The sequence below is a fragment of the Piliocolobus tephrosceles genome, chromosome 4 (assembly GCF_002776525.5).
Source record: "Piliocolobus tephrosceles isolate RC106 chromosome 4, ASM277652v3, whole genome shotgun sequence".
Classification (NCBI taxonomy): domain Eukaryota; kingdom Metazoa; phylum Chordata; class Mammalia; order Primates; family Cercopithecidae; genus Piliocolobus; species Piliocolobus tephrosceles.
In genome coordinates, this window is record NC_045437.1 from 16,968,010 (window position 1) to 16,989,048 (window position 21,039).

The window sequence follows — 21,039 nt, forward strand, 5'->3', positions numbered from 1 at the left end:
CTTGCTTTTTTTTTTTTTTTTGAGACGGAGTCTGGCTCTGTCGCCCGGGCTGGAGTGCAGTGGCCAGATCTCAGCTCACTGCAAGCTCCGCCTCCCGGGTTCCCGCCATTCTCCTGCCTCAGCCTCCCGAGTAGCTGGGACCACAGGCGCCGCCACCTCGCCCGGCTAGCTTTTTGTATTTTTCAGTAGAGACGGGGTTTCACCGGGTTAGCCAGGATGGTCTCGATCTCCTGACCTCATGATCCGCCCGTCTCAGCCTCCCAAAGTGCTGGGATTACAGGCTTGAGCCACCGCGCCCGGCCGCTTGGTCCTTGTTTTTGTCCGTTCCATTTCTTCATTAACTTTTTGATTGGTAAAATAAAGATCATTACACAAATCTATTCTCAAATTTAGCCATGGATGATTTGATTTCTCTTTCTCTCTTTTCTCTCTCTGTGCATATATATATATACACACACACACACACACACATATATATACACACACACACTCAGAACAGAGTTGTCTCTCTATATATACACCCACAGAGCATGTATATATGTGTGCGTGTATATATATGTATATGTGTGTATGTGTGTATATACATTTATATGGAGAGAGAGAAAGAGAGAGAGAGAGAGAAAATAGAGAGAGAAAGATGCTCCTCAACTTATGATGGGGTTATGTTCTGATAAACCCACCATAAGCTGAAAATATTCCAAGCCAAAAATGCACTGAATGCACCTAACCTTTCGAACACCGTAGCTTAGCCTAGTCCACTGCAAATGTGCTTAGACACTTAACTTGTAAATGCGCAATATTTACATTAGTCTACAGTTGGACAAAATCATCTATCACAAAGTCTATTTCATCATAAAGTGTTGAATATGTCATGTAGTTTATTGAATTCTGTACTGAAAATGAAAAACAGAATGGTTGTACGGGAACTTGAAGTACAGGTTCTACTGAATGTGTTTCACTTTCACACCATATTGTAAAGTAGAAAACATCATAAGTTAGGGACCATTTGTGTATATACCTATATGAGATATATGTAAACAAGATATATATGTAAACAACATATATGTCAATGAGATATATAAAAACATAAATAATACATAGATCTCCTTGTTGAATCCTACTGTGTACAAGACATAATTTTTTATGCTGGGATTCATCAGCAAAGAAAAGGAAGGAAAGCTCTTGGCTTCACAGAGCTCATACTCTGGTGAGGGAGACAAAAATTACATAGAATATAAGAAGGTGAGGACTGGGCACGGAGCCTCATGCCTGTAATCCCAACACTTTGGGAAGTCAAAGTGGGTGGATTATTTGAGGTCAGGAGTTCAAGACCAGCCTGACAAACATGGTGAAACCTCGTCTCTACTAAACATGCAAACATTAGCCAGGTGTGGTGGTACATGCCTGTAATCTCAGCTACTTGGGAGACTGAGGCACGAGAATCACTTGAACTCAGGAGGTGAAAGCTGCAGGGAGCCGAGGTCGTGCCACTGCACTCCAGCCTGGGTGACAGAACGAGACTCCATCTCAAAGAAAAAAAAAAAAAGAAAAAAAAAAAAAAAAAGAGAATGGGATAAGTACTGTATGCAAAAGCAGAGCCAGGTGGCGGACAAGAGTCTTGAAGAATTGTCATTTACCCATTTAGATGATATGGTCAGGGAGGCCTCCCTGAAAAGATAATGTCTGAGCAGAGACTTACGGGTGGAGAGAGAACAGGGTGAGAAGATCTCTGGGGGAGGAGTAGAAAGTGCAGACACAGGCAGCGATGAGCCCCATCTGGTTGGGACAGAGTGAAAAAGGGGTTCAGCTGGAGGGACCTGAGAGGTGAGGGTGGCAGGGCAGGTGGAGGTGTAAGCTCAGTGGATGGTGGACACCCTGGAGGCCACTGTGAGGCTCTGGTTCTCCCTCTGAGTGATTTCAAGGTCCATTGCATGGTTGCAGCGGAGAAGAGAACAAGCCTTATGACCTGGTTTCTCTTGAAGAGGATCATTCAGGTAGGTGCTTTGAGGGGGAAAAAAACAAAACAAAACAAAACAAAACAACAAAAAAAAAACCAAAACCGTAGGAGGGTCTGGGAAGATGTAGAAAGTCCTATTTGTAAGGGTTTGCGATCTGGGTATATGTCCACTGAGCAGTGAACTCACCGTCTCAAGTTCTGTATTCTGGTTGTGACTCTTCTGCTAACTGCTGGAGGGTATTGGCACAATCCCCTTACTGTTTTATTCAGAAGGAAAACAGAAGTGAACACTTAGTATTTAAGTTTGAGCCAATTTCTTCTTAATCCCTATGATCTGGAGCCTGCTAGGATCCTCAAGTTTGTTTTTCTTTTTTTCCGACACCAGAGCATGTGTCTTTGCTTGCCCCACCTCTGTCCTCAGTTTCTTTACTAACAGCGCTGACTTCCCTTCCCAATCTCTCAGCACATGCAGAAGACAATAAGCAGAGGACAATGGCTTTGCTAAACCCTGAATTGTTCCAAAGTTCGAAGTTGTAACCCATGAGCTATCTCTTTTATGAAAGCAGTCAAAACTGGATGTTAGAAATATTTTGGAGGTTAAAGGAAGAGCGACTTGCACCTCCCTACCACTGAACTGTTTAATATTCTAGAATTTATGTTACACAGTAAAAGACAGACAACTCTGTCTGCAGTTCTGGGACTGGGATATGCCTGTGCATACACGCATCTGCTCTGTTTTGGTTTCACTTCACTTTAGTTATTTGATTTGGTGTCTGCAAAACCCTGTGTGCACATTTTTATGAGCCTTGGGACAATTTACTGCCAAGCTTGCTTGAACTCTAAAATATGCCTCCAGTTTTGGAAAACCACAAATTATTTACCAAGGAGGCAAGGAAATGGAGGTCACTGGGCTCATTTCTTACATAATTTTCAACTTCCTTTTTGAGGCCTGACATCTCCCGGCAGTCACAGTGATGTCTTCCTTAGATAGATTCAATACTGGGGAAGAACAGGTGAAAAGTGGTGAAAGTTGCTAAATGCTGTGTTCCTCTGCTTGCTTTTCATGCTGGGTGCCAGGAATCAAAGCTGCAGGAGTGGAAGGTAGATATAAAGTAACCCCTTTTCCTAGGTTATTGTGTTTATAAAGCATTAAATAAGAAATGCTAAAAAAAAAAAAAAACAAAAAAACAACAACAACCCTCTACTTTGTGGGAAGCAAAGTTATTTAAGGTATGAAAACAACAGCATTAACCTAAAACAATAGAATAAATGATCGCTAAAATGAAAGTACAGAACAGGTATAGAAAGTCAATCTTTGAAACATCAGCTGGTATCAGTTTCTTTCAAAATAATTCAAGGGTGATTAACATGTAACTAGCAAATACATTCAACATACAAGAGAAAAAAAGTGAGGATAAAAGGGGGCGATAAAATAAATAGCGGAATGAGGGATGACCATAGATCAAATGGAAAGGATAAGGAAGGAGGAAAAGATAGCTCCTGTGTGTCTAGCTTGGAAAGATAATGACTCAATTGAGTGGAGAGGGGAGACAAACTGAGGGTTCAGGAATTTTTATTTTTATTTATTTTTGAGATGGAGCATAGTTCTGTCGCCAGGCTGGAGTTCAGCGGCCTGATCTCGGCTCACTGCAAACTTTATCTCCCGGATACAAGCAATTCTCCTGCCTCAGCCTCCTGAGTAGCTGGGATTACAGGCATGCACCCCGCACCTGGCTAATTTTTGTAGTTTTAGTAGAGGTGGGATTTCACCTTGTTGGCCAGGATGGCCTCAATCTCCTGAACATCATGATCCACCTACCTTGGCCTCCCGAAGTGCTGGGATTACAGGCATGAGCCACTGTGCTTGGCTGGAACTCACGAATTTTTAAAGACATGGCAACATTCTTGTTGTATGGGTTTACTTATGACAGATGGGTACATAGGTCTGTCCAAAGGGGCTGGGACACTTTATTAGGTTTTAGGAATTTTTTTCTGCTAAATTCTCTTTTTCCTTTCTTCCAAGGAGGCAGGGTAAGGAGAGGTACCAGGTGCTGGTGGATTGTTTACCCTGGAGATTACCACCTTACAGAGGAAATAGCTGGTACCTCAGCAGAGGCCTCTTTTGGTGGGCCTCAGAGTTGTGAGTTGAGCACTTGGAGCAGGGAAACATTGGATGTTTTCATGACATCGGTAGAATTTAATTCAATCAGTGAATAGGACCCAGAATTAAATTAGCTGAGACAGTGGGGGAAGAGGGGCAGAATCCCAACTGTGCTTAGTTATAATTTCAGATGTAGAATAAAGAGTGCTCCAGGAAGCACCGCTCCAGGCCAATGATGAGATTTTGAATCCTTTCATGTTTATGATTTCATTTTTTTCCCTTCGTGCTTATGATTTTAATTATCTCTGTTTCCCAAAGTGATTAGCAGAACCAATTTAAGATGAAGTGAATATATGTGCTGGAAGGGGAGGCAAAAGTAGGGTGACATCCCGTTTCATAGTCAGGCTTGTGGGTGGGGAGGGGGGATGGTGCAAGTGAAGAGACAGAGGGCTCAGTAGTTTCTGAGAGGAGGAAGGAGAAGAGGAACACAAGCTTAGTTCCTGAAGAAAGAAATCGATGGGAATCCAGGCTGATTCCACTCGGGTCTGCAACACTCCAGACAAATCCAGAAGCTGACAGCTAGAATGAATGTTTATTTCTCAATAGAATGAAAAAAGAACTGAGATGGAGCTGAAGATATTGTACTGCCTGAAATGATTTACCTTATGGGCATTTAGGCTAATGAATGGGTTCATGTCTACATCCATGTGTGATCTATGTGAAGTTCATTTCATACCTGCAATGCTCTCTGTAAGAAAGGTAGTCTAATGCCTGGCACTGTTAAGGGCTCAGAAAATGTTGGTTGCTTACTTCTGATTCTACCCACAATGACACTGATTCTCTATTATTCTGGTATGTGAGCAATCTCAGTCAAGCTGTCTACAGTGTATATCTGTGCTTTCTAAAGTCAACATACAAAGTAAGAGTTAAGGCCGGGTGCGGTGGCTCACGCCTGTAATCTCAGCGCTTTGGGAGGCCAAGGCAGGTGGATCACCTGAGGTCAGGAGTTTGAGACCAGCCTGACCAACATGGTGAAACCCCGTCTCTACTGAAAATACAAAAATTGGCTGGGCATGGTGGCACATGCCTGTAATCCCAGCTATTCAGGAGACTGAAGCATGAGAATTGCTTGAACCCAGGAGGCAGAGGTTGCCATGAGCCGAGATGGCACCATTGTACTCTAGCCTGGACAACAAGGGCGAAGCTTCATCTCAAAAACAGAAAACAAAAGACTAAAAACAAAGCACAAAACAAAACAAAACAAAGTAAGAGTTAAGATGTAAAGTTCTAAACTCGACTTCTTTTGAATTGTTTTCTCAATGTTCCAGTTGACTCATACTTGTCAGGCATAAAGTTTCTCCTTAAAATTGGTTTTATTTATCTCAGTTATGAGACAATTAGAAACAAATGGTTTCTATCTGGTTTGAAAAGCAGCTACAACCTTCAAATGATAAACACAATTTATCCATCTTTCATTTGTCCCTTGTTTTGACTTTGTTGAAATGAATTTCCTTTTTAAACTAGCGATATTCAGATAATTTGTGAAATATTTTATATGGGTTTAAAATAAGGACTGTGGCACATTGATCATCTAGCCCATTAGAATCAGCAAGTCTTTCGTCTTCAGCAGTTTAGTTGTGAAATGCCTAGTTGTGGTTTTCTTTCTTTTTTTTTTTTAATTATACTTTATGTTCTAGGGTACATGTGCACAATATGCAGGTTTGTTACATATGTATACATGTGCCATGTTGGTGTGCTGCACCCATTAACTCGTCGTTTACATTAGGTATATCTCCTAATGCTATCCCTCCCCCCTCCCCCCACTCCACAATAGGCCCTGGTGTGTGATGCTCCCCTTCCTGTGTCCAAGTGATCTCATTGTTCAATTTCCACCTATGAGTGAGAACATGTGGTGTTTGGTTTTCTGTTCTTGTGACAGTTTGCTGAGAATGATGGTTTCCAGCTGCATCCATGTCCTTACAAAGGACATGAACTCATCCTTTTTTATGGCTGCTTAGTATTCTATGGTGTATATGTGCCACATTTTCTTAATCCAGTCTGTCATTGATGGACATTTGGGTTGATTCCAAGTCTTTGCTATTGTGAATAGTGCTGCAATAAACATACATGTGCATGTGTCTTTATAGCAGCATGATTTATAATCCTTTGGGTATATACCCAGTACGGGATGGCTGGGTCAAATGATATTTCTAGTTCTAGATCCTTGAGGAGTCTTTATAGCTATCCTGAGTTGGCTGAGATTCTTGAATGTGAAGATTGCTAACTTTAAAGAGGTTTGGGAAATTCTTGACTATGTTTTCTTTACATATTTGTCCCACCCTATTCTTTCTTTTTTCTTTAGTAACTCCAATAATAGGAATAAGGGGGTTTGCACTATGACTTGCATATGACTGACATGTGTATTCTTTTGCATTCTCTGTGCTCTAGTCAAATATTTCATTTTGATCTGTCTTTGGGATCATTGAGTCAATCTTCAGCTATTCTGTTCAACTCATCCAATGAGGTCTTCATTTCAAGTATTGTATTTTTCAGTCTTAGAATGATTACTTTTACAGATTTTGATTCAATGATTGTTTAATCTTTTCATAACTTTTCATATCTTTTCAATCTTTCATAACTTTCATTCATATTGTCTTTCAATTCATAACACATCTTTTCATAACTTTCATTCATATTGTCTTTCAATCTCTCTAATATATTGATCATTGTATCAAAATGTAATCTTAAGATGCTAAATAAAATATCATTTTCTTTCTTTGCATCTACTTATATTGTTTGTTTGTTTCACCTGGTAGTTGATCACAATCTCCTGCCTCTTTTTATGTTAGTAATTTGTGACTGTATGCCAGACATTGTGGAGAAAGCACAAGTCAAAGCTCTGTATGATGCTACTTTGACCAGGTGGGAATCTGTGTTTTCTCTGTGGAGCAGATAAGGTGAGGAGGTCATTACCCCAATCCAAGAGGCTGAGCTAGATCAAGACTGGGTTGACATTTTAGTAAAATCCACCTCTAGTTCTGTTTTTGTTTCTCAGGCCTGTCTCTTCTACACTGTTGATTGAAAGCTCTGAAAGACAGTGGAAGGTTCAGGCCGTTTAGCATCCTGCTGTATGCTCCATCCAAATTTGATGAGCATCTTGGGGAGACCAGCCATGTTCTGAGCAGACTCCTTTCCTCAAGTGGAACTTTTCCTCTCAATTATCATGGGACTTCTGAAGATTTTAACTTACTTTGCAGAAACTCCTAACCTTCTACTCAGTCTCAATTTAGCAAAGGTTCTATAGGAAAATTGTCAAGGCATTTGGGGTTAGGAGTTAGAAATTTTGTTTCCAAATTGTTGTAGTTGCTTCTGTGAACGCCACAAGCTTTGCTCGCTCCTCTTTCCTTCCTACAGTGCTTCTGCATGAACCAGATCAGATCTGTGTTTCAAATCAGCAAATATCCCAAGAAAGAAAATAGCCTGTGAAAGGTAGCTAACCTTGCCAAAACACTCTGCTCTCTGGAATTTTTGTTCTTTTAATTCTTTTTGTTTCCATAATTCACTCATGTCTTTAAATGGATTTTTTGCAATTAATTTGTCTTCTTTAGTTAGTCTAACAGGATTGTGTTCTCCTGCAACCAATGGCATTCTATTCATAACCACAAGTCCCCTTAGGGTCAACTTTTAAGAAGTCTTGGGCAGTTATGTCTTTCCAACCTAACAGTCCATAAGATCTTCCCCTATTTTTCCAGAAGCTTCAGATGAGACTATCACAAAGAAAATTATGGATATATGTGACAAATAGAGATTACAAATTAAATTCATACTGTCCAACGTGAAAAACTTGACTGTCCTTTTTTCTGTGTGTCCAGAGATACAGGGAGTCCACAGAGCCTCCCCTGCAAGCATCAGTACAGAGGTTGATGATAATCTGGATGCAAGTCCAGGAGTGTGGGGTCCACGACTCAGAAGACCTGCATCTAAGGAATTGGCTGTCCTTATCCTTAAGTATGATGACTATATTTCCAATTCCAGTAGACCCTTTGATGTATTCTGAATAAATATTCCTTTTGGAATTGAGCTTCTAGAGCTCTTAACTTTGGCCCACTCTAGTTTTCTCTCTCTTTCTCTTTCTCTTTTTTTTTTAATAATTTTTTTTGTAAAGATAAGGTCTTGCTTTGTTGCCAGGCTGGTCTCAAATTCCTGGACTCAAGCAATCTATCTTCCTTGGGCTCCCAGAGTGCTGGGATTATAGGTGTGAACCATTGTGTCCAACAGCTTTCTGGTTTTTCTAGCATCATGTTATCCCAACTCTGTTCTCCATGTAAATTTCCCTGATCACATGGTTGTATCTTGGCATTTCAAAATACTTAACAGACTTTGTTTTGTTTGAATTTTACAGTGAACTTACATGACTAGGCATGGTCCCCAGTTCAGTTTTATAGACAAGGATTCTGCAGGTCAAGAAGTGAAACACAACCAATAACAGCAGGTGATAGGATTTAAACCTGGGTCACTGTACTTATTTTTTTCTACTCTGTCATTATGTGTATCTATCCTACCTCTGCAATGACAGATGGCCCTAGAGCAAGAACACTTCCTTACATCTGGTATACAGTTGAAAAGTAAAAATTCCACACAAATAAATATGGAAGGAAGTTTTACCTGCTCCTATAGCTTCCTTTCAGTGACCTGGCACCCACAAAGGTTAAGTAACGGAAAGGGGACTTATGTAACTTAAAGTAGAGAAAGTTATAGAGACTGTCTTAGCATAATATACCATGGAGTGGTCATGCTTGGAGGTGCAAAACGTCTGATGGTTTCGGACGTGGCTTGACCCTGAATTACACTAGTGAGGCAAGTTGCCTTGGGCAAAGCAAACTTATTGGACCCAAAGCTCTCATTTGAGAATTTTGTTGCCTAAAAATTATAAAATATCAGCAATTTCATATGGTTCAGCCTAATATTTTATTACTCTTCCTTTTTCTATTCTAAAGCAATAATTTTTTAATAATGTAAGCTATACACATACATGCTTTCAACATACAACGCCCTGACTATCATATAATGGATATTTCAAGAAGTAAACGTTCAGCATGTCTTCACCCCCACTTGAAGACATAATGTATCAATTAGGCTGTTCTTGCATTGCTATAAAGAAATACCTGAGACTGTGGAATTTATAAGAAAAGCAGTTTAATTGGCTCACGGTTCTGAAGGCTGTACAGGAAGCATATTGGGTCTACTTCGTCTACTTCCGTGGAGACCTCAGGGAACTTTGACTTATGGTGAAAGGTGAAATGGGAGCAGGCACCTCATGTGACTGAAGCAGGAGCAAGAAAGAGAGAGTGACCGAGGTACCACACACTTTTAAACAACCGGAACTCTCTTTTCAGAATTCACTCACTATCTTGCGGACAGCACCAAAGGAATGGTCCTAAACCATCCATGAGAAATCCTCCCCCGTGATCCAATCACCTTTCACCAGGCCCTACCCCCAACGCTGGGATTACAGTTCAACGTGAGATTTGGGCCTGGACACAGATCCAAACCCTATCAATATATTGGCCAGACGCTTGCAGCTATATGAAGAATACCCTGGTTACCCAGCCACAAATGCAGATGTTATTGATAAGGGAGGGGGCAGGGAAGTGCTGGGAGGAGAAGGGCAGGTCTCTGGTGAGGGCTCCACCCTGGGGCCTGTGCCCACAGACCTGGGTGAGGGCAGGCACTCCGGCCTTTGCGTCCAAATGTTGCTTTTCCCAAGACCACCCTTGCCCGCCACGCCCCCATCCTGTGCCTATGAAAACCCTGAAACCCTAGTGGGCAGTCACACAAGCGGCTGGACATCCAGAGGACGTCAAGAAGAGCACGTCGACAGGCACCGGCAGACCCTGGCAGGCCACGGACTGGCGGAAGGACGTGGAGTTCGGCTGGGCGGTGGGAGCAGATCCAGGCCACTAAGTGGCCTGACTCCAGGAAATACACCTTCCCACTCCATCTCCCTTCTGCCTCCCCTGTCTGCTGAGAGCTACTTCCATTCAATAAAACCTTGCTTTCATTCTCCAAGCTCACGTGTGATCTGATTCTTCCGGTACAACAAGGCAAGGATCTTAGGATACAGAAAGTCCTCTGTCCTTGAGATAAGCCAGGGGTCTAACTGAGCTGACTAACACAAGTCACCTACAGATGGCAAAACTAAAAGAGCACCCTGTAACACACGCCCACTGGGGCTTCCGCTGCCATCGTTCACTCCAGACACTGCTGTTGGGTTAGAGCCCCACAACCCAGCCCTCTGCCTGCTCCTCTAGAGGTCTGAGCAGTGGGGCAGGGAAGAAGCGAGCCCCTCCTGCTGTTGCACACCCTGTGAGGGGGCAAGGGAACGTCTCCTGTTTCATCATCAGGGATGTTGTATTGGTGTCTTAAATAACACTAGCATTTTGCCATATTTGGAGCTGTTACTGGGCCAGCTCTGTTTCCAGGCCTGCCTTTCCATCTTTTCCTTGCTTCTGGCATGAGTTCCCTTCTCTCTTGAGAAATCAGTTATGCATTTGAAAATACGTGTAGCTATACATACTTTAAACATACTATGTAGCAAGGATGCTCCTTATTGGACGGTCTTTCACGTTGCTGGGAACAGAGAACACCACAGTTCCAGGTGAGCGAAGTAGTGAGATCTCATACATGATGAACGCTAAGCAGGCAACAGCTTTCCCAAAAGTAAGCATTTCAAAATGCATTTGTAGAAAGGCAGTAAAAGAATAAGATGCAATCAAGCTATTTTTAAACCATCATTTTCAGGGCCAAGGAAGAAAAATGAATTCTTTAAAAAAAAAAAAAATTATAAGGTCTTTAGTGGTGTTTTTAGTTGAAGTAATTTAGAGATGATTAGGTATTGTTATTTTTGATTCAATTCTTTAGAACAAAAACTTACAGAAATAGAAAGCTTTGCCATTTCTTTCCCCCACAACTTTAAAAAGTAAACCATGAGTGTTGGGTCACAAAAACCTTTCTTTTTTAGTCTCCTTTTTGTGCAGATTCATACACCATCAAATTACATTGTACTCCTTCCTCCTCTGACTACCTGTGGAAGAATGTTTATATAAATCCTGTCTTTTTGTCTGTTGCTCTGAGTAAACGGTACAAAATAGATGCCTTAGTCTGGTGATTTGATTTAATACAAATAGATATTGTTAGAACAATTCTTTACATCTGAGATATGGGGAGATTTACTTGTAACTTTCCTTGCTACGTGAACAGCAGTAGTATTTGTTGTTTCTAAGATGTGTTGTAGTTGAAAGATTTTGTTTGTATCATGCCAAAGTGACTGCATTAAGAAGTACCTAGTTGATTAAAACAAAACAAAACTAAACTAAACAAAACAAAACTTCTTTAAATCATTCAGCTGTTTGCCCTATACTAGTGTATAGGTGTTATATTTAATTATATATTTTGGTGCTGTCTGTTTTATTATGTGGCAGTGTGTAGTCCCAGTATTTATGCTAATTGTATAGTTCTTTGGACTCCAGTTTTTCTATTTGTAAATTTAGTTTAAAGTCTATCATGGCTGCTTTCAAAGAGAGCACTATATGTAAATGGAGGGTACTTTGATACCACTAGAGGGATGGGACAGATCTCAAAGAAACAGGATACACTGGCTCTGGGGTGAATGGGTCCTGTGACTTGTAGGGCTTCGGAGAAGGACATGCAACTCTGGGGCTGAAGCTCAGGGCATTGGCCATGCAGTTGAACATTTCTAGCAGTTCTTTCCTGGGCCTGCCCTGTGCAATTTCCAACTTCTTCTCTAAATAAATGTTGAAGGTGTGCGTACATAGCAAAGGTGTGCCAGAATGTACAGTTGCCCAGATTATTTGCACATTTTGGTTTGGCCCTGGCCAGTTGAAGGAGTTATGAGGAAATACATTGCTGCGGTGACCTCTGTCATTCATTTCTCTGTGTATATTGGTATTAATCGATTTGTTTGGCAGAGTTTAAAGTACTTTTGAACTTTTCCCCTTTCTTCTCTCTTCTGCTTCTTTTTCCAGACTGCTTCCGAGATTGGATGAAGAGAATCTATTGACAATGCTGTGAAAAGAGGTATTTGGAGCGTGTTGGGGGAGGTAGTGTTGACTTCCTTGTACAATCTAGGATTGAGTGGGGGATGCAGGTGGAAGGGAAGAGAAGTAAGACTCCTCCATCTTTCTGGTCCAGAGAAATTATGCTGGAGCGCCCTAGCCGTAACGAGAAAGGAGGTGTTTGTGTTTCCACCATCTTTGAGATCTGATTGCTAATGGAGCTACCTTTAAAGAATTCTGATGTTTACAATAAAAGTGAGATCTCCCTCCTCCATCCTGTGTTGCACAGCGTGGGATTGCACCCTTGTTCCTGGCACCTTTGCATTGCAGGAGCCTGCCTTTGACTTTCTTTCCTCTCTGCACATCTTCTATTCTTGCTGCTTCTCTTTACAGAAAGTGCTGAGCTTCTTGGCGAGTGTCCCTCCCAACAGATGAATATTCAGCAGAGAATGGAGAGCTTTCTACCGTAAGAATCAGGATGTGGCTGTTTATAAAGTTATTGCATTTTTTTTGAAGAGTGGCTGCAATTAGTTTTGGTGTTAGGCAGCAAAAACCCCAAAATGTTCTTTTTGATTTCACATTGCTTGCATGATACAGACACCCATTTACTGGAAGAAATCTTTGTGGGTAAGTGTATGCGTGTGTGTGCATAAGTGTGTGTGTGTGTATATGCGTGTGTATGCATAAGTATGTGTGTGTGCGTGTGACTCCACATATATTTCTGGAGTGCCTTCTATGTGCCAGGCATGGTGTTAGTCAACATATGTAATTGAGAGTAAAACAGTCATGATCTCTGCTCTTAAACAATTTACAATCTAGGATAAAAGAGACCTTCCATGTTCAAATCCACAATGACATTAATTGCAATATGATCATTGCTGTGTTTGAAGAATAGCTAAGAAAAGCACAAAGAACTTACAAGATGGCTTAACAGAAGAACTTCATCTAGCTTACAAGTCTGGATAGCCCCTTTCTAAGAAAGCGGTATGAGTAAGGATGAATAGAAATAGGCCAGATAAAATACTAAGCCAGGAGTTGGAGGTGGACACGGGGGAGGGAGGTGACATTATACTGATAGAGAGGTGTAGAGAGCTAAGGAGGCTGATGAATGTAGAGAAAGTAGAAGTGTCACTGGATTGCAGTTCTTGATAGGTAGAAATGTTGTATGAGGGGACGAAAACAAGGCCATTGGAAAGGGAATGGTGGTGTTTGTGAAGGTATTCATATTATTGCAGAATTATCTGAAGTGCAGTTTCCAGTGTTGACCAAATTCATGGTGTGACTGTGGAAGTTGGTGCTTGGGGTGAATGATGACAACTATCAGTGGGTGTCAGGGTAAGGAACTGCTGCTGGTCAAGGTGTTGATGGTGCATCCAAGTGATGTTAAATCTGCTTAGCGTGATGGTAAGGTTGGGTGAAAAGAAGACGATGAGTTGGGTGCTAAATTCTTTAAGGAGTGACCAAATGATTAAGTGAGGACTGGAGGGAGAAGAGGCTCTTATTGTCAACTACTCAAGGAGCAGCTTACAAAAGAGAGTGCAGTTATTTGTCTGCAAGTGGCATTGGGTAGTCAGGAGGACATTGCCTTGGTTCTGATACTGGGATATTTTGAGTTTGATGGAAAACATCTCCTGGCCCCTGCTTGAGAGGAGAAGCAGTATCCTTAGGGGACAGTGGGTTTCAGTGAAGTCAAGAAAGTGTGTGGTGTGTGTGTGTGTGCGATAACTTTGAGATAATTATGGGTTAGAAACATGTGGATTAAGGAAAGAAGAGACTACCCTCAGGCATTCATCCAAACTTTGAATTTCTTCTAGAAACCTCCTCTCAAGTCACAGTCAAGTGACTGTGATTGACTGATCCAGCAATTGCAAAATCACTCTCTTCTAATGCATACCATTTAAGTTAATTTGAAATGTAAGTTTTATTTTCTTTTTGGATGGGGTCTTGACTGCATCCTGAAAACATAGCTGGTGTTTTTGTTACCTTAGTGTAATCTGTGTAGTCAAAAGAATAGTGGGAATGGTCACTGTGTGTGGATATTGTTGTTCTTGAGGTAAATTCTGTCCTAGCTACTAACCAAAGGATCAGAAATGCTCTCCCAAACCACTGCCCATTGAATAGCGAACGCAGTATCTATTTTAGAGAAAATGATTGCATCAGATTAAAATGGTTAAATTGTCTTAACATGCCAGAATCTTATCTTTTCATGAAAACATTTTTTATTAACTTTTTTTAAAAGGAGGACAACTGCTCTTCAGATTTTTCCCATGAGAACTGGAGATTAAACTTTGATTTTTCTCCTTTTATCCTCCCCAACAGAAGCTGTATGTTTTGAGGATAACCACTTGGTTAAAAGCAAAATAGCCTTAAATAAACTCACTTACCTTAAAATGAATGAGCATTTCTGGTATAGTCTTAGATTTCACAGTGTCATACTGACTGGGTTGAGAAAGCCACCAGAATTTCATAGCTCAAAGTTCAGGTTTTATACAGGATTTATACGTCCTGTAGAATATTTTGTTTGCTGCAGTTTGAAATGATAGTATCTTCTTCTCTAGGAAACTAATGTTTAACAGGTACGTGCAACCGGATTGCTAACAGGAGATGGAGGAAACAATGTCACCATTTTGAATGGGGTTTGTGTTTATCAGCACACAAAATGTATTCTTGTATTATCGATTATGTGAAAATATCTATAATTGTTAGAAAGATAAAATCCATGTTTGCAAGAAAATCAATTTTTTCCATATCTCTCTTTGTGCACTGTGGTTTTAAAATTTCCTTCTCATTTTTAATGGTGTTTTCTGATTAAAAAGCTTATTTGAAAAAATTAAACAAAAATTATATACATTTATTGTGTACAATGTAATATTTGAAAATATGCATACATTTGGAATGGCTAAATGTAGCTAATTATCATATGCATATTTATGATTTTTGTGGTGAGGACGCTTAAAATCTACTCTTTTAGAAATTTTCCAGAATACAATACTGTCCAATGTTATTAACTGTAGTCACCATATTGCACAGTAGATCTCCTGGACTTACTACTCCTGTCCAGTTGAAATTTTGTATACTTTGACAAACATCTCTCCAATCTCCACCTTTCTCCCCACCAGTCCCCTGTAACCACCATTCTACTTTCTGCTTCTATGAGTTCAACTTCTTTAGATTCCACACGTGATATTTGTCTTTCTATGCTTGGCTTATTTCACTCAACATAATGTCCTCCAGGTTCAGCCATGTTCCACAAATGACAGGGTTTCTTCTTTAAGGCTGAATAGTATTCCATTGTGCATGTATATCACATTTCCTTTATCCATCCCCTCCATTGTTGGACATTTAGGCTGATTCCATCTCTTGGCTATTATGAATAATGCTGCAATGAACATGGGAACGCAGATATCTCTTTGACACATGGATTTCGTTTCCATTGGATATATGTGGTATGCTCAGAGGCGAGACTGGTGGATCATATGGTAGTTCTTTCCAAATTTGTTGGAAGAATCTCCATATGGATTTCCATAATGGATGTACCAGTTTACATTCCCATGTGCATTGTTTTCTGACGTTGACAAAGCAGTAGATCTATTCGTTTCACAAACCTTTATTGCGTGCTGACTATGCATCAGCATAATGGGAGGTGCAGTTGATACAAATAAAAGGCACAGCCTTGCTTGGAAGCAGATATGATAACTATTTATTAAACAAAGATGGCAGACGTGGGCAACTGACTGCATGTGAGAAGAGTGACAAGGAGAGTGGAATCTAGGATGATGTATATTTTGGCTTGGGCTGTTGAGCTGATGAGGAATGTATATTTTCTGAAATGCAGTATACTGTCACCTTATTTCTAAGTAGGGCCAAGTTTGAGGCCAAATAAAACTTTCCAATATTTGTTCTTCTAGCACATTAATAAAATGTACTTTGTGATTATGAGCAGCTGATTTAAAGATTGATTAATTTCTACTCCTGTTACCTTGATAAATAAGAAATAAATTTCATGGACAAGAACTCATCATTTGAAATAGATGGTAACAGTTGAATTGTCATTGATTACATGAGGTGATTTACAAGGAGGTCCAGCACGCGCATGTAGTGTGCTATTCCTTGCCATGTCTGTTTTCTGTTAATTGATACAAATGTTGTTGTGTAGTTTTTGATATTTTGACTGAAATTGAGAAAATGTATACACTTTTATATACACATATTAGTGTAAAACTTGGACCTGGAAAAGCAGAGGTTTCTAATAAATTAGCCAACATTTTCTTTGAAGAATTCAAGGTACCCTGAAGTACTTTCCTAATGATTGAATTGTTATTGTTGGAGGTCAATTCTCCACAGACTTTTTGTATTTCTGTGTCTCTTGTGAGTGAGCAACTAACTGCCCTTCATTCTGAACTATCTTTTCAGGGATATTTGTGTTGTGAACAGTCTTGGAACATAGAGACAGTGTCTCTCTCTGGAGCAAAGGCCAGGCATGCTCACTGCCCATTATAAAGGATTCGGGCTCCCTGAATTCAAGATTCCTCTTCTATAGTACAGTCACTGAACGTGTAAGTACTATCTGGTTCTCTTTGCATCACCTTGCAAAAATGGAGGCCTGGTTAACTGGTACAAAAAAATGCTAATGCTTTGGCTACTGCTATTGTCAGGAGCACTAAACTGTTATTTTTCTGTGACCCGGGAGTCTTGTGTCTTCTACCAGCATTCATGAAACTTTTGTCTGGCTAACTGGTTAGTTTGCGAGAAGGGTGAACTCTCAGACCCTTCGCAGTTTTTTGTTTGTTTGTTTGTTTTTTTGTTTGTTTTTTGAGATGGAGTATCGCGCTCTTGCCCAGGCTGAAGTGCAGCGGCGTGATCTCAGCTCACTGCAGCCTCTGCCTCCTGGGTTCAAGCGATTCTCCTGCCTCAGCCTCCCGAGTAGCTGGGACTACAGGTGTGTGCGACCACGCCCAGTTAATTTTTTGTACTTTTAGTAGAGACGGAGTTTCACCGTGTTAGCCAGGATGGTCTCGATCTCCTGACCTCGTGATCCACCCGCCTTGGCCTCCCAAAGTGCTGGGATTACAGGCGTGAGCCATGGCGCCTGGCCTCCTTCACAGTTTTTGATGGTTAATGCACTTCAGTGTCTTATCTTCCAATCTGTAGACTTTATTCTACCATAAAATATGAAACATTCCAACTTTTCCAGCACTGAGAGGATGGAACTCTAAGTTGCAGATTGACATGGTTTGGCTGTGTCCCCACCAAAATCTCATCTTGAATTGTGTTTTCTAGAATTCCCAAGTGTTGTAGGAGGGACCTAGCGGGAGGTAACTGAATCATGGGACCGGTCTTTCCTGTGCTATTCTTGTGACAGTGAACACGTCTCACGAAATCTGATGGGTTTATCAGGGGTTTCTGCTTTTGTTTCTTCCTCATTTTTCTCTTGCTGCCACCATGTAAGAAGTGCCTTTCGCCTCCTGCCATGATTCTGAAGCCTCCCCAGCCATGTGGAACTGTTAGTCCAACTCTTTTTCTTCCCAGTCTCGGATATGTCTTTATCAGCAGTGTGAAATCAGACTGATACATAAATGAAACAACAAAAAGTCAAAAACTATTACATCTGCTTTTCCCTGTGATTGCAAATGAATATGGTGCCTGTGATACCTCACATTTATTACATATCACAATTTTTGAAACCTCTCACTGAGAAATATTGGAGTGTAAGTATACATTTAAAGCAATGACTTTTGTGAAATGTGAATATTTACTATCACTCATAGTTCATTTATTTTCAGTGCACTTTAACTTTTATCTAGGCATCATAAACAAGTGTTTTGCTTTCTTATTGTAATCAAGTTTATTGAGGTGTAATTTATGTGTAATAGATTGCATCCAGTGTACAGTTTGATGAATATTGACAGTTTAGTATGCCTGTAAGATCACCATCACCATTAAGATACAAAACGCTTCCATCACCCCAAAGGCTTACATGTACCCTTTGACTAAATGAATTTCGATAATGTGTGCAAGCCCTTGATATTGAGCAATTTGGGAATAATTTCTGCTGAGGAGTTTTTGTTAGTTTCCTTATTTTATTTACTTTTTAAATTATCATAAACATTAATATCTTATTTTTTCGTTGGTTATTTGCTTTGATTTCTGTTTTTCCGTTGAGGTTCCTCTGTGTGGTCTTTCCTTCTCTTTCGTATCTGTCGGAGCAGAAAGAGCAAATAATGTTTTCATGAGCTCACATAAATGAGATAAACAGAATACATTTGAAAAAACATCAAGACTAAGTTGCCTTGAAGGAAAAAAAAAAGTCACACCGAAAAGAAGGTGGGAATTAGTGTACTTGAGTATGGAAATTGATTAAGCAATAAAAATACGATGACAATTACTTTTGTAATTCAGTTATGAATTATGCTTAAAATGTGTACTTTATTCACTTTAATTATGACATGTGATTTTAGAGTTTTTCCTTCTCTCAATTATTGATACATTTTCTAGGGAAGGCTTTCTCAAATATTTGTTTTCATCTGACTTTTTATAATCATAGCTCTCAAAATCGAAGGATGGATTTTCAACAGTCGATTTCTCTCAGCAGTGTAAAATGAGTCACATGGGTCACATTTGTCTTGAGTCCCTTCAAAGACTGGAATGTGAGTAAAAATTGCAGAGCAACTTTCCCACGGCACTAATTGCATGTGAAGGACAAGACACTTCCATATTGTAATACCAAATATAAAATAGTGCAAAAAAAAAAAGTCTCTGGTTAGAACTGTTCCATTTGTCATATGCCTTCTAATTTATAAAACAAGAATTTTCTCTCTTCTCTCACGTGGTTGGAGGATCAGCTTTATTTTTCAAAATTTGGATGGAAATCAGTCTCAGTCTGCTCTATCTGAAAAGAGAAAAATGCTTGCAACAGTTTGAAACACTATAAATTGGAATACTTGAAGTCAGTTATCGAGGATTTTTATATCACTTCTCTTCCAACCTCCCGCTTCTTACTGATGAGGGTTTCTTTCTTACTTTGGGGGGAAGGATACACGGCAACTGTAAAAATGTAAAATAAAATGAGTTCATCTGATTAGTCTGCAATCTCTCTCTTTTCGTTTGCATCTGGAAATTCTCAAGTAGACAAACTTGCAGCATGCACGCTTTCTCCCTATGTGTCTGTCTGCATATTCCATGCCATTTTCTAGCCATGCTTGTCTTTTATTAGGAATTAGATGGTCTGAATGAGAATAATTTAAAACATTTTTAAAAAACTTTATTTTTTTAAGAACGGTTTTAGGTTCATAGCAAAATTGAGAGAGAAAAACAGAGATTTCCCATATATCCCTCCTGTCCCCTCACCTGGCCTTCCCTATTATCAACACCTCTGACCAGAGTGGTACCCTTGTTGCAATCCATGAGCCTATACTGACACACGATTATCACCCAAAGCCCAGAGTTTACTTTAGGGTTCCCTTGGAGTTGTATATCCTAGGGGTTTAGACAAATATGTAATGTACACAGAAAAATAAGAATTTGAGGTCAACATCTCACCTTTCCTGTTCAGTATTAAATATGAAGCAACTGTTGTGCCTTTTCCAAAAATAGTCTGCCACAAGGAGCAATAAGTAATCAGAATTTAAGGGGGAGGAAAATGGAAAACTCAAGAGGCCTGCTTTACATGAACACACACATATTTTATAACTTCTCTTATACTTTAGAACATTATTCCACTGGATTCTGGATTTCTAGATATCACATGAAAGTTCAACTGTAATTAGGAAGTACTTAGCTTACGGTGGGGCAGGGTAGCTTGGGCTCTGTTTGATAGAATTGGGTCAACTTGCCATGCATCAAACACTCAGAGCGAGTATTTTTTTGGGAATCATCCACCTCAACAGGGAAATTTTCTAATTTGCACTAAAGTGCAGTACATGCTCTCAGGACATGAGGAATTGAAGACAATCACACTTCCCCTCTTTTGCAGCAAAAGGATTTTTTTACACTGGAGATCTCTGTTGAATTATGCCTAGTTGGTATTATCCATGCAGGTTATAAGTATGAGATGTTTTGAGCCAAGAAAAAAAGCATTTTTTGCCTTTTTCTTGTTTTTGTTTGCTTGCTTATTTTTACTTGTTTGTTTTCACTGCTGTACCAGTCTAAGGAATCACTGGCCAAACAGGAGGACAAAGTCATAATTAGGAAATAAAGGAGGCTGGCGGGAACTGGAAAGACGTGAATAAGTGGTTCATTAAACTGAGAAAACCGAGAAAGCAAAGCTCAGGGAAAGCAAAGCTCACTACTGAGAAAGCAAAGTTCACTACTGAGAAATTGTAGTGGGGGTGGGAATAGGGTTGAAAGAGATGCAACTGTATTGTAGACAAGAGAAAGGCCACTTCAGGCACTAACTCATACAGGCAGTGCATCTGCCCTGGTTTTCCTTTCATGAACAGCTAAAATACTAGGTGGCACTGGACATGGTGAAAGCACATAATAGGATGAGGAGGTTGGTTTTGAAATTTGGACTAGGTCAAGATTTCTGGCTCATAGAAGTTAGTTGATCATGGAGTAGTCAATGTTCACAAAGGGTCTCAGCAGCTAAGGCAGGCAATGGGGAAGTCAGGCAACAGGGATCAGAAACCCAGAGGAGAGGTGTGGAGAACCCAGAGTCTAGACCTATAGGTCTGGGAAGAAAAGATCAATATGCCTGGTCAAAAATTCCAGGAAGGAAAGATTTGGATCTCAGCACAGGTCCTGAGTTGCGGGGTGTCAGGTACAAGAATGAAGCTTGATTCCAAGCTCAGTGCCACAGGATCTTCTCTTTTCTGCGTGTGCACAGAACAGATGTGCAATTTTGACAAGGCCTGAGCATGCGGTTTGCAGAAAGTAAGTTCTGCCTGACCTACGTGTGGTGCTTGAAC

At 40.3% G+C, this 21,039-nt stretch overlaps 1 long non-coding RNA gene across 1 annotated transcript; it reads left to right on the forward strand.

Annotated features, from left to right (window-relative positions):
- Positions 1 to 2,581: 2,581 nt before the first annotated feature.
- Positions 2,582 to 8,135, forward strand: LOC111546750. Its single transcript, XR_002732906.2, has 2 exons — positions 2,582 to 3,058; positions 7,931 to 8,135. It is a non-coding gene; the product is annotated as an uncharacterized LOC111546750 (long non-coding RNA).
- Positions 8,136 to 21,039: the final 12,904 nt, after the last annotated feature.